At 42.8% G+C, this 13,253-nt stretch overlaps 1 long non-coding RNA gene across 1 annotated transcript in view; it reads right to left on the bottom strand.

Annotated features, from left to right (window-relative positions):
* LOC148000129 (uncharacterized) overlaps positions 1 to 12,483 on the bottom strand; it is a 61,198-nt gene extending 48,715 nt beyond the window's left edge. The window contains exon 1 of the long non-coding RNA XR_015641607.1: positions 12,233 to 12,483. This is a non-coding gene — a long non-coding RNA (uncharacterized LOC148000129). The remainder of the gene's footprint in view (positions 1 to 12,232) is intronic.
* Positions 12,484 to 13,253: the final 770 nt, after the last annotated feature.

Below are 13,253 nucleotides of genomic sequence, written 5' to 3' on the forward strand. Positions count from 1 at the left end.
TACAGCCTGCAAACGCTAAGACTAACGGCAAGGGCATGTGCAGGACATGCTTGCTGGCTCCTGCTTTGCAGTACTAAATAGGAATCTCTTAGGGCCTTGGTATGGCCAAACTTGTACACCGGAAACTTGGCCCACACGGTGGTACTGTCAAAGGGTGGTGGGATTGTTAGAGGTAACACTTGGTTGGAAGTAGTGAGGTCATTGGGTTCCTGTAAACCTCATGGAACCCTCGTTAGATAGGGGAGAGAGCAGTGTTAACAAAGAATAGGGTGGACCTACAGTACTCTGGCTTCCTGTCTCACCATGGGACTGCTTTCATATTATCTCCCTGTGAGATTTCCACCAGAGTCTGAAAAGGGATCTCTTTGTTTTATGATTTACCCAGCTCCAGATGCTTTGTTTCAGCAACAGAAAGTGAACTAATACAATACTTTCAAGAAATATCTTTGTCATTTTCTGATTTACTTTACCTTTTTTTGTTGAGGTCCATGTACACTAAGGACATAAATAGTCCTGATGGTAGATTTTTATAGATGTGTACAACATGTAAGCATTCTTCTGGTAAATATATTTACTATTTCAAATATTCTAATATTCTGTCTTGTAACCTGTTTTAGTCAACTTTCAGGAGCTGAAGAATTATCTACATATTCTTTGTCACTAAAATACTATGCAGTCAAATACTATACTTCTCCTTGTTGTAACAAATATCTAACAAAAGAAAGGGTTAATTATGTCTCATGAGTTAAGAGAACAGACTGGTAGAATTCTGTACTAAACCCATTTGGCCCTGGGCATTGGTGACAGTGACAGTGGAGGAGGAGTCGGTGTCAGCAGAGGTGGTGTCCGCAGAGGTGGGGGCGGCAGCTACTGCTGCTTCTTCCTCCTCCTCTTCCTCCTCCTCCTTCCTTCTTCCTCTTATTACTCTTCCTCCCTCCTCTTCCTCCCTTCCTCCCTTCCTCCTTTCCTCCCTTCCTCCCTTCCTCCTCCTCCTCCTCCTCCCCCTCCTCCTCCTCCTCTTCCTCCTCTTCAGTTGGGAGACTTACAATTACCTCTATTTCACTCGGGGTAATAGGTCTGTTTAAATTGCTTATCTTCTCTTGGTTTAACTTTGGTAAGTGACATATATCAAGACAATTATCTGTTTCTTGTAGATTTTCCAACGTGGTGGCATACAGGTTTTTAAAGTATGCCCTTGTGATTCTCTGCATTTCCTCCGTGTCTGTCATGTAACCTCTTCCATTTCTACTTTTGTTAATTTGGATATTCTCTCTCTGCCTTTTAGTTTGGATAAAGGGTTGTCAATCTTACTGATTCTTCCAAAGACTCAACCCATTGATTCTTTTTCATTTTTGTTTGTATTTTATTGATTTCAGCCCTGAGTTTGATTACTTCTTGCCATCTACTCTTTTTGGGTGTAATTTCTTTTTTTATCCCCAGTGCTACCAAGTACGCTATCAAGTTATTAGTAGGGGGTCATTCTAATGTTTTTATGTAGTCTAATGTTTTAGTACTATGAAATTGCCTGTTAGAATACCGTTTATTGTGTCCCATATATTTGGATATGTTACATATCCATTTTCATTGAATTCTAGAAAGTCTTTCATTTATTTCTTAGTTTCTATCTTGACACATGTTTCATTCAGTAGTGAGTTGTTCAGTTTCCATGAGTTTGTAAGCTTTCTGTTGTTGATGATACCCAGCTTTAATCCATGATTGTCAAATCCAGATTGTAGGACCCAGGGTACTATTTCAATTTTCTTGTCTCTGTTGAAACTTGCTGTATGTTTCAGCAGGTCAGTTTTAGAGGAAGTTCCATGAGGTGCTGAGAAGAAGGTATATTTTGTATTTGGGTGAAATGTTCTATAAATATGTCAGGTACATTTGGTTTATAACATCACTGAGCTCCAGCACTTCTGTTTAGTTCTTGTCTGGAAGACATGTCTATTGGCAAGAGTTGAGTGCAGAAGTCTCCAGAGTTTCTTTTATGAACTTGGGTTCCCTTATGTTTGCTGTTAAAAATTGCAATGTCCTCATGGTGGATCTTTCCTTTGATGAATATATAGTCTCTCTCTCTCTCTCTCTCTCTCTCTCTCTCTCTCTCTCTCTCTCTTGTCAGATACTAAAATGGCTTCACAGGCTTCCTTGTCAGATTCATTTGCTTGAAATAGCTTTTTCTATCCTTTTACCCATAGGTTTTTAACCAAAGGTGATGCCTATTCTTGATGTTAAGGTGTGTTTCTTGGATGCAGCCAGCCAGCAGGATGGATCATGTTTTTAATACAATATGTCCATCTATGTCCTTTATTGAGAATTTAGACCATTGATGTTAAGAGATATCAATGTGCAGTATTTGTTGACTTCTGTTACTTTGTTATGGGGGGTAAGGAGTGTTTGACCTCTTCTGATTTGAAGGTCTCAGAGATGATTTGTTCCTTGTGTGCGGATAACCACTTTGTATTGGAGTTTTCCTTGTGTAGAGCTGGACTTAGAGATATATATTGCTTAAATTGGTTTTATCACAGAAAGTCTTACTTTCTCCATCTATTGTGATTAAAAGTTTTGCTGCGTGTACTAGTCTGGGCTGTCATCTGTAGCTTCTTTGAGTCTGTAGAACACCGGTTCAGGCCCTTCTGGCTTTTAAAGTCTCCATTAAGAAGTCAGCTAACATTATAAGGTGTTACTCTAGGTCTGCTTTTGTTACTTGGTCTTTTTTCTTGGTTCTGTTCAATCTTTTCTTATTATGTGCCAATGGACCTTTCTTTTCTGCTCCAGTCTATTTTGGTGATCTGCTTGCTTCTTGTCTTGATAGGTACCTCCATGTTTAGGTTAGGGAAATTTCCCACTGTAATTTTACTGAAAATGTTTTCTGTGCCTTTAACCTGCATTTCTTTTCCTTTCTTTATTCCTATTATTCTTAGATTTGATCTTTTCCCAGTGTCTCAGATTTCCTGAATGTTTTATGCCAGGAGTCCCTCAGATTAATATTTTCCTTGACCAAGGTATTCATTTCTCCTGCCATGCCTTCAGTCCCTGAGATTCTCTCCCCATCTCTTGTAATCTGTTGGTAAGACTTGCCTCTAAGGTTCCTGTTGGAGTTCCTAGATTTTTCATTTCCAGTTTTACCTCAGTTTGCATTTCCTTTATTGATTTTATTTCTACTCTCAAGTCTTGAACTGTTTTGATTTTTTTTTTCATTTCCTTCCCATGTTATTTCATAGGTTTATTTAAGGAATTCATTCATTTCCTCCTTAAGGACTTCTGTCATATCCATACAGGTTATTTTAAGGTATTTTTCTTGTGCCCCAGGGACTGCTGTGGTAGGTTTGCTGGACTTCGCTGGAGATTTATTATCCTGGCTGTTGATTCTGATTTCACTCTGGCGTCTGGGCATCTGGCATTGGGAAGACTGTAATTCTAGGTGCTGATATCTGGTCCTGTCTTTGTTGGGTGGGTGTTTTGTTCCTTGGTTTCTGTTTCCCATCTGCTTCTGAGAAGTGTGTGGTAGTTGTATATTGCCTGGTAGGAAATTTTTTGGAGATCCTGATAGGTGTGCCACTGGAGACTCGTAGTGAAATGCATGTCAAGGTATTGGGAGCTGACATTTAGGAACGGAGATGGGAAGGGTCCAAAGGAAAGAAGAAAACAATGCATTCCACCAGGATTTGCTTAGTGCCCTGGGAATGGGAACAGAGAATGAGGAGAGGCAGGAGATTTCCCATAGACATAGGGATGAGACTGGGGACTGGACTTGGAGAAGCAGAGAAAAGGTGATGATCTGCACTTAGCCTGCCTGCTTCCCCAGCTGGTATGCAGAGGGAAGGCTTTCATATTATGAATTCCATTAATTTAATATACAGAATTATTTATCAAGTTGTTACTTTTATTAGACAGCAACTTCTTATACTTCTCTCATGGTGGGTGTGTACACGCATATGCATGCGTATGTACCTGTATGTGTGTGCATGTGTGAGAAAGTGTGTGTTGGGCATGTGTAAGTGTATTGTGTGAGTGTGTGTACATGTGTGTGCATGTATAAGTGTGTAATACTGTGTATGTGCATGTGTGTACATGTGTGTGCATATGTAAGTGTATTGTGTGAGTGTGTGTGTGCATGTATAAGTGTGTGAGAGTGTGTGTGTGATGTGTGTGTACATGTGTAAGTGTATTGTGTGAGTAAGTATATTGTGTGAGTGTGTGTGTGCATGTGTGTGTGCTGTGTAAGTATTGTGTGAGTGTGTGTGCATGTATAAGTGTATTGTGTGAGTGTGTGTGTGTGCACGTGTGTGTGCATGCAGGGATCCACTTGTGCATGCCTGTTAAGGAAAAGAAGTTAGCCTTGGGTGTTGTTCCTCAGTCACCATCCACCTTATTTTTCTGAGAGTCTCTTGCTGACCTGGGAATTGCCAAGTAGACTACACTGGTTAGCCAGCAAGCCCCTGTCTGTCTCCTGTCTGTCTGTCTGTCTCCATCTTCCCAGCACTGGAATTACAGGCACTCACCACCAGTCCTAGGTTTTCATACGTGAGCTCTGCAGATGAAACTCAGATCCTCATAATTACTCCATGGGTGCTCTCCTGTACCCCCCAGCTCCCCACCGCCTCAGGTTTTCAGTTTCATTTCTTAGTTTTTTGGTTTGTTTCTTTTTGTTTTGGGGGTTTTGTTGTTGTTTTGTTTTGTTTTCTTTGGGCGGAGGGTTTTTGGTATCGCATGATCCTTTTGGGTATCCACTTTGGCTACTGCTCCTTTGTGTGGCCTCTTCTCTCCTTGAATTAGTCTTGCTAGGAGTATAAATCACTTCTAAGAAGTAACTTCTCTTTCTCTGTAGCACATCTGCTCCCTGCTTCATTGATTTCTGCCCTTATCTTTGTAATTGCTCTGTCTTTTACTTTCACCGGGTTTAATTTACTTCAACTGCAACCGAGGTGCAAATATGAGTTCACACTGAAGGGTGAGTTCTTTAAAAGAACGTTGCCTGGTTTTTCAACCACATTGGGTTATTCCAGAGGATATTCAAATAACCTTCTCCTTGCTGATTTTTCACTTAATCTTACTGTTATTAGTGACATATTCTGTGACATGCCAGTCTTTTGAAAGTTACTGAAACTTGCTTTAAGACAAACATGTGAAAAGGTGTGTCTATCTGCAATATTACTCACATTAATATGTATCCCAAAGTGCTTGGGAGTTAAGATTTTCTTCTGCCTTCTAGCTCTCTACTCCAGACTCCCATCTTGGGCATGGTCTCTTATCTTTTTGCAGTGTAAGAAATCAAACCTAGGGTCTCTTTCATTCCAGACAAGTGTTCTACTACTCAACTACATGTCTAGCCTCTTCCTGTATTTTTAAAGCCTTATTTATTTTTATTTTGGGTATGTAAGTATTCTTCCTGAACAGATGATATGTTCACCACACGCATGCCTGGTGCCCTCTAAAACCTATAGAAAGTATCAAATACTGAACAGTTGTGAGCCACCACATAGGTGCTGTGCAAACTGAGCCCAGACCCTCTGTAAGAGCATTAGGCAATGCTCTTGACTAAGTCTTCTGTTCAGTCCCATCCATTTCTGTTCTTTTGATGGAGAGTTCAGGAAGTCTTTGGCTTTTATTCCATCCTGAAAGATCTGCCCTTCATTCAGAGTTGGATACTTGCTCTTTAGCTTCCCCATCATCCAGGTTCAAACATTATTGAAATTATTTTGAAAGAGGAAGATTTGTGTGTCTGTATGAGAGAGAGGGAGACAGGGAAGAGAGATTAGCTAACAAGGGCCCGGGGAAGGGTTAGTTTGTTTTATATGTCCCTTATGCTAGCATGATTTGTCTCCTGGCCACACCTACTAGCTTTCTGTATTGTACTAGTCATCCCCAAATGTTCTGTAGGGGAAAATGGTCGTTCATCTGGTGATCTTATAGAATGCCATTTGGCGATACCAACCTACACAGTCATAGTTTCTTCATTTTTCAGTATTAGGCTTGCCTGCTCTCCGTGAAAGCTTGTACCCATATTCAGGACATGCAGGAAAATGATCAGCAATCTCAACAGAGTTCTTCCTAACCTTCGTTTCTTCTCCCGGGGAGTCTTGGATAGGGTGTGGTCTAGTTGATCATTGTCTTGTTCTGGTTCTGCAAGATGGCCACAGGAAGTCCTATCACAGTTATTGCTTGAGGAGATCATTCTGCTTCCTAGATTACTTGCTCCAGGGTGCAGCCTCAGAACTGCAGACAGTTGCCCTCTTAGGGGTGAGGAGTAGTCAAGGTATGGCCCTGCCCACCATTGTCTGAGCTGATACATTGTTAATCAATGTGTTAATTACTGTCAAAGCTCAAGGGAAAAGCAGCCTGGTTCCTACTAGAGGATCTGATCCAGGGTCTTTCTCAGATAGTTGTCTTCAGCCTGGGGTGGCCTCTCCTAAAACTAACAGTTCCTTGGGGAATCTTTCAGGACATGTCCCTTGTCACAGAGATGTTTTGGATCGTTCCTATCTCTGGTAACCAAGGTGACTTAGAGCATCAATTTTCAACTTGCTGGATGGAAACCCCCTGACCCTGTCACAAGTGTTGCCTAAGACAATCAGAAAAATTAGACATTATCATTACAATTAATAACACAAATTGCAGTTATGAAGTAGAGGTGAAAATAATTTTATGGTTGGGGAACACCACAACATGAGGAACTGTATTAAAGGGTTATAGCATCAGGAAGGTTGAGAACCACTGCTTTAGAAAAAAGGGCAAAAACAATGGCATATCTCTGTGCCTCCAGCTTGGAAGGGGGATGCACTGGGTTAAGCATGGTACAGGATTTCAACATTTTTTCCCCTTGTAGGCCTGAAAGAGAAGTCAATGACTTTGGTGATGTCTGTCTTCTACTTACAGCTTTCTGCTATGAGAACATCATACACATAACCAGAAGGGTTTGCATCTCTAATGATTTAAAACCAATAGTCTAATGTAGTCAAGTTAAAAAAAATTACTGACAGAACATAAAATTGGTTTTAGTGTTGCAGCTAAAAGGACGAAGGTATTTACTTAAAAATAAATGTACAGGGGTTGTTTATTGTTTGTTTAGGTAATATGGAACAACTGTCACTTATACACACTTTTCTTCTCTCCTGAAATTGAAGGGCAAGCCATATCTCTACCCATTTTGGACCAGACCATGAATCTAATTATGACCAATTAGCTATGAACACTAGTGATAAATGTCATTTCTGGGGGCGGCGGGAATCATTAGAAAGTAAGTGAAGCTCATTGATAGAGTGCACACTTCACATGCATGAGACACTAGGTTCAATCCCCAGTGCTGAGAAAGAGGGAGGAGGAGCGAGAGAAGAAGGAAAAGGAGCTGGGAGTTCAGTGGTACAGCCAGTGCTTATCAACATCCAGGCAGCCCTAGGCATATCCCCAGCCTGTTTCAGTCTTAGCAATAAGGCATACCACGTGCTCAGCTACAGAACCATTCAGCCTGAGCCATTACCAAGTCAGGGAGTCACTCGGACTTAGAGTCAGTAAGAAAGAACTTTAATGGGTCTGGGAAAATAGCTTAGTTGGTAAAACCCTTGCCACACAAGTATGAGGAGGACCTTAAACGATCCCCAGAACCTACATTAAAAAGCCATTTGTGGGGTTGGGGATTTAGCTCAGTGGTAGCACTTGCCTAGCAAGCTCAAGGCCCTGGGTTCGGTCCCCAGCTCCGGAAAAAAAAGCCACTTGTAATCCAATTACTAGGGAGACAGCTCTCTGGGCCTCAAGGGCCAGCCACTCTAGCCTACATGGCAAACTTGAGTGAGAAGCCCTGTCTCAAAAGGCAAAGTTGGCAAGCACCCAAGGAACAAGATTAAAATTGTCTTCTGACCCATTACACACATAGGCACATAGACCCACAAACACTGTGTGTGCCTGTGTACACACACCAAAAACTTTTAAGGAAAAGAAAGTACTTTAATGAGTTGAGTCACTGTTCTCTCAGGACAGGCCTGTAGCTCAGCACTGTTGATCCTGTCCAGACAAATGCAGGGAGGAGCAGCTAATGAACACAAAACATGGCATTGGCTGTGGTTTACTATGTTATTTGTTATATGTGTATATATGTATGTATGTTTGGATGGATGGATGGATGGATAAATGTATGTATGTATGTATGTATGTATGTATGTATGTACGGATGGATGTGTGGATGGATGGATGGATGGACGGACGGATGGATGAATTGTTTTTTTAAGACAAGGTACCTCTATGTTATCTTGGTTGTCTGGTAACTTGCTATGTAGGCCAGGCTGGCCTCAAGCTCATAGAGATCCACCTGCCTCTGCCTCCTGAGTGCTGGAATTAAAGGCCTATTCCACTGCCCCCAACCATACTGCTTTATTTTTAAAGCTCCAAATTTTAGAAGCTAGTAACTTCTATTTGGACTGAGTTACAACAGGCAAGCATGACTGGAATGAATCAACCTCTAAAGGAAGGTCAGGGGAGAGTACCCTTCAAATTACAGGTTGTGGAGTTTCCTTAGGAAGTAATTTTCCCCCACCTTATTTCCCCTTTAGGCACATACATGAAAAAGAAAGCTGGATCCATTCTGAGTTAAGCTATAACATACCTTAAGTTCTAAGTAATCTCTGTGATACTATCTTGTGTGTTAACATCAGGGACTTTCCAGTCCCAAGAAATTAAAGTAGCATGCTTAAGAGAGTAGCAAATATTAACCTCATCTGTCATACCACACTGTTTACCCGAGAGCACTATGCTCAAACCATCCTTTCTCAGAGTGATTTCTCCTCCCCTCTCCCCGAAATCCTTATACTCACACATTTAGCAAAAGCCATAAAGAACGTTGACTAGGTAGATAAAACATTTGCTGTGTACACAAGTGTGAAGACTAGTTCAAATCCCCAGCACCCATGTAAAAACCACATAGGCATGGTAACCACTTGTAATTCCATAATTCCAGAGTTAGGGAGGCAGTGACAGGAGATCCACGGAATACTTTCTTGGATAAATATAATGCATATTTTACTTACATATTAGATGTTTTATTCTAAGGGGTAAATTTAATGATTTGAGTTTTGTGTTTTATGGGTTTGAGGAGTGGAGTTAGAGAGATGGCTCAGTGGTTAAGAGCACTGGCTGCTCTTCCAGAGGTCCTGAGTTCAATTCCCAGAAACCACATGGTAGCTCACAACCATCTGCAATGGGATCAGATACCTTCTGTTGTATCTGATGACAGCTACAGTGTACTCATATACATAAAGTAAATAAATAGTTTTTTTAAAGAGTTTGAGGGATAAAACTTAAAAAAAAAAAGGGCTAGGGGTTGGAGGTTTAGCTCAGTGGTAGAGTGCTTGCCTAGCAAGCGCAAGGCCCTGGGTTCAGTCCCCAGCTCCGAAAAAAAGATAAAAGAAAAAAAAAGAAGAAGGGCTAGGGGAGGGCAATGGCTGGAATGTAATAACTAATTTAAAATAAGAAATTTTAAAAATTAAATTTATGTATATATGGTGTGAAAAAGAAAAAAGACTTGAGGATCCTCTCATTTTTCCATCAACATATTTTCCTTCTCTGGCTAGCTTCTTCAGCCAACACACAAAAGTCATCCTGAGTATAGCTATGTCTCTAAGACGAACTGTTGGTAACCGTGATGCTTAAGTTTCTCAGTTTCACTGGGCCATTGGGTACCCAAATATTTGTTGGAACATTCTGGAAGTATCTATGAGCACATTTTGGGTTGAGTTTAGTATTTCAATCTATAGGTTGAGTAAAACCGATTGCCCTCCCTAATGTGGGTGAAAAAACTGAAAAGAACTGAGTAGCCGATCCTCTCCCATATCCATGAGATGTAACTTCCCTTGTCCAACCGCCTTGTAGGTTGGAAGTTGTTTTCACCTTGCTCTTCCATTAGAACCATTGGTCCTCCTGTGTCTTAAGTCCACAGAGTGCATGTGTGCTGGCTAAGTTTTTGTCAACCTGACACACAAGCTAGAATTATCTGAAAGGAGGGAACCTTAATTGAGAAAATGCCTCTGTAAGATCCGGTTGTAAAGCATTTTCTTAATTTGTGATTGCTGGGGGAGGGCCCAACCCATTGTGAGTAGGTGCTATCCCTGGACTAGTGGTCCTGGGTTCTATAAGAAAACAGGCTGAGCAAGCCATGGGAAGCAATCTAGTAAGCATCACCCCTCCATGGCCTCTGCATCCACTCCTGCCTCCAGGACCCTGTCCTGCTTTGAGCTCCTGTCCTGACTTCCTTTGATGATGAACAACAATGCGGACTTGTAAGCTGAATAAACGCTCTCCTCCCCAACTTGTTTTTGGTCATAGTGTTTCGTCACAGCAAGAGACCCTAACTATGACAGTGTGTCTTAGGAATTAGCCTCCATAATCAGGAGCAAAATTCCTTATAGTAACTCACTAATGTCCCAATGGTCAAAGGAAGTTAGTGACCAAATCGAGAGTCAGTGGTGGAAAGGTCTTACACATAAGAGGTTGGATTATCAAGACTCAGAACACACTGGCTGCCACTGTGGAAACCCCCAAATATTGGCAGAATTCTCGCTGACTGGCACTTGCCTGGTAACCATAGAGCAAATTTCAAAGCTGGATAGTAGCATGAACAATTTTGGAATTTGCGAACAGTTTGGGTGTCCCAGTAAAATACAGCCTTACTATGTGTGTGGTTTTGAACTTTTAAAAATAAATTTGCTTTGTGGGTGTGCATGCATGTGTGTTGGTATGTGTGCCACAGGTATAGACATGATAGTCAGAAGACGTTAGGGAGTCGGCTCTCACAAAGGGTCTCTGTTGGTTTTCCTGCTGTGCTTAGTACCACAGGTTAGATAGCTCTCAGGCTCACAGTCATTCCGGAGTCTCCCTTCTCTGACACCAGCTCACAATGTTTCAGGAGTTGCCTGTCTCTGCCTCCCATCTAATCTACAAGCACTGAGGTCACAGGTGCCTACATCTAGCTCTCTCTCTTTTTTTTTAAAGATTTATTCATTTATTATATATAAGTCCACTGTAACTGTCTTCAGATACACACGAGGTACAGACAAGGGCATCAGATCTCTTTACAGATGGTTGTGAGCCACCATGTGGTTGCTGGGAATTGAACTCAGGACCTCTGGAAGAGCAGACGGTGCTCTTAACCACTGAGCCATCTCTCCAGCCCTACATCTAGCTCTCTTAAGTAGGTCCTGGGGATCAAACTCAAGACATCAATATTGTTGTAGCAAGTGATTTTACCCACTCAGTTGTCTTGATGGCCTGGTTTTTATTTGTTTGATTGGTTGGTTGGGCTTTTTGTTTTGAGATAGGATCTAACTAGGTAACTTAGGCTGGCCTTGAACTCACTATAACCCAGGCTAGCCTCCAACCCAGTGGGCACCATACTTCAGCTTCCCAGATGCTGGGATGATCAGCATGAGCCATCATGTCTAGCACCATGCATATTTGAAATGCATGGTCTTTACAATATACTATATAAATTTTAACACATGGTACACTGGGAATTATGTAGATTTTTAAAATACATATATAATAGGTAATGTCACACACATTTTCTTCCATATATGGTTACATTACACAGACCATGGTGGTGCAAGCTTTTAATGCTAGCCCTTAAGAGCTGGAAAGAATCTGGAGTTCTAAGTCATTCTAACTGCTCAAATAGTTCAAGACCAGCTTGCATTAGAACTTGTCTTAAAAAACAAATGACTCAGTGTTTTTCATATTATAGTGATATTTCAGATGTTTGTGAAACTGAGTTAAATTTGAGTATTGTAAGGATGAGCCTTCATTTATTTGTCCTGGCAAGCCAAATCGACTTACTTGTGTAACTAACTCAATGCAGTCTGCCTCGGTAAGCCCAGGCTGGCCTTCAACTTGTGTTGCCACAACCTCTTGCCTCAACCAAGTGCTGAGATTCAGGGGTGTAAACCATTTGAAATTATTTTTCAACTGGGCTGTGTGGGACAAACAGCTCAAAGAGTCTTATGCTTCAGGGACCTATAAGAAAAAAGATCGTGAGCTACTACTACTATTCTAGGTTACTCAGACAGACACCACCCTCCTCTTGCCTTCAAATCCACCTCTTTACAAAGGCTACTTTGGTCGTGCCTTGTGGTTCAGTATGGTTCACTTTATTTTACAAGGTTCTCTTAGAGCTTGCAGAACAAATGATGCAGTTCCTGAGAGGTGCAACTGAAGGCTCTGAAGTGGGGGAAACGCACAGTAGGGCACTCACGTTGATTGGCAGTTGAAGTGGCAGTTGGTGTAGAGTCATCGCTGCCACGGGTACTCTTATCTTTCCTGGCCACACCCCTGGGCCAAGGAGGCGGCTCTGAACAGATGGTGAGTCTCCAGTGCCAGGTGTGCAGCACGCCCTACACTGTGTGCGGCACAGGGCTCTTTGGTCTTTGCCGCACCCCGCCCATCCCATGCCCGCGAGCGCCCCCAGCGCACTGTGTGCCTCCAAGCAGTCCGCACGCGCGGGATGCTGGAGGTGAAAGGCTGGGAAAGAAGAACCCTAGTGCCAGGCAGAGCCCGCCACCGGCCAGATGCTCGTGGGGCGCACGTTCCTCCTCTCCTTTGACTCCCATCGCTTGGCAGCCAACGGATCGCCTACTCGCCCCCTTTGCAGCAGCGCACGCGCATTTGCTCTTGCTCCTTTCCCTCTTCTCTTTTCTGACACTTTGTGGCTTCCACGGACTACTCTTCTCGGGATACCCTCGGTCCCCACTGGTTTCTCAGCCTCCAGGGCGGCTCTCCTCATTCCCTACCATTTGGGGAACTCTAGGCGTTTCTTTCCATAATCGTAATCATTTGCTTGCCTCCTGGGACTCCAAACTGTAATTGCTTTTACGTGGCTTTGGGCTCAGGAACAAGGAATCCACTGGGAGATGGTTTGGGGGCACTGGGGTGAGGAGAGGATGCTCTACTCAGATTCCGGGTACCGTTTGCGGGGTGGGGGCTGTAAGGGGGGAAGTGCGCCCAGCCTTTCGGTTATCCACCTTCCCCGTTGTCCTCGGCAAGGGCTCCTGGCATTCTGGGGCGCCTTCGAGGTCCTCTGTGGACACACTGACAAACTCCTCAACCTTCCTGAATGGGCTAGGGCCTGGAGGTGGGGAATTGACTATCCGGTTCCTGGTTCCTTCGTTCCGCTCCTGGGAAAAAGCCCTGACCGCTGCGCGTGCACTGACCCTCCCCAGTCAGGGTGAGAGCTGAAGCGTGAGTCCCGGACCAACGCAGATGGCACGCTATTTGGT

Source organism: Rattus norvegicus, chromosome 17 (genome assembly GCF_021556685.1).
Source record: "Rattus norvegicus strain SHRSP/BbbUtx chromosome 17, alternate assembly SHRSP_T2T, whole genome shotgun sequence".
NCBI classification, from domain to species: domain Eukaryota; kingdom Metazoa; phylum Chordata; class Mammalia; order Rodentia; family Muridae; genus Rattus; species Rattus norvegicus.